Below are 1200 nucleotides of genomic sequence, written 5' to 3'. Positions count from 1 at the left end.
AGCGCCACGAGAGCGAGCTATTCGAGGAAGAAACAGGGTCCCTAGAAGCCTGAGCCTCTACTCCCAGCTCTGCGACTCATTCACCCTATGACCTTGGTGAAGGCTCTTAGCTTCTGTGAGCCACAAGAGAATCACGGGAAAACAGAAGATAGGAAAACTGCTCTGCCTTTTTCACAGAACTGCTGAGGGAATAAAATCAGATAACGGATTTTTAAATTCTCTGTGAATTACAAAGCAAAATGCAAACGTATGAAATCATTCTTACCATTCATAACAGCACCATCAAATTAAGAGCAGAGTTAAGACCACAGCATTTTCCAACCCCCGACTCCCGAGAGAAATAGTGAGTCCAGCCAATATATTTGGGCAACCCCAGTATCTAGGCTTTGAGAGCCTCAAACCGCTCATGAACTCTGACAGTGTCACTCCAGCCCAGTGCTCATTAAGTTCTCCAAGACAGCCAACTGACATAAAATACTACAGCTTTTCCAGCTGGGCTTGAAGCCCTCCAAGCTCACAGCACAGCTCAACAATGAAGAAGAGGTTTTCTGCCACTAGACTCAAAACCTGGCTTTTGTAGATTCCCATAGAAAGAACATTCAAGGCCAGGTGTGGCGGCGCATGCCTGTAATCCCAGCAATTTGGGAAGCCGAGGCAGGAGGATCACCTGAGGTCAGAAGTTCAAGAACAGCCTGGTCAATATGGCAAAGCCCCATCTGTACTAAAAATATAAACATTAGCCGGGCATGCTGGTGAGCACCTGTAATCCCAGCTACTCGGGAGGCTGAGGCAGGAAAATCGCTTGAACTCAAGAGGCCGAGGTAGCAGTGAGCTGAGATCACACCACTGCACTCCAGCCTGGGCGACAAGAACGAAACTCCATCTCAAAGGAAAAAAAAAAAAAAAAAAAAAAAGAAACAGCATTCTTTTTTGCTGATGTTAAATTTCCTGTGCTTAACACAGAGAAATCACACAACACTGACATCCTGAAAAACATATCATAAAAAGCATTTAGTGACTGAAAACACATTCAATATAACCTGTAACAGTGAGTTCCCCTCCTCTTTCCAGCCTGCTCCACTAACGCTGTCACCCTTAACAATGCTTCTACTACCACAGAGGAAAATTAATAGAACTGCTTACCCCTCTCAGCGGACAGCTAAACCACTGTTTCTCCCTGGGCTCACTAAAGATGACCTT

This window comes from Macaca fascicularis, chromosome 13 (genome assembly GCF_037993035.2).
Source record: "Macaca fascicularis isolate 582-1 chromosome 13, T2T-MFA8v1.1".
NCBI classification, from domain to species: Eukaryota; Metazoa; Chordata; class Mammalia; order Primates; family Cercopithecidae; genus Macaca; species Macaca fascicularis.
This window is presented reverse-complemented; position numbering follows the sequence as displayed.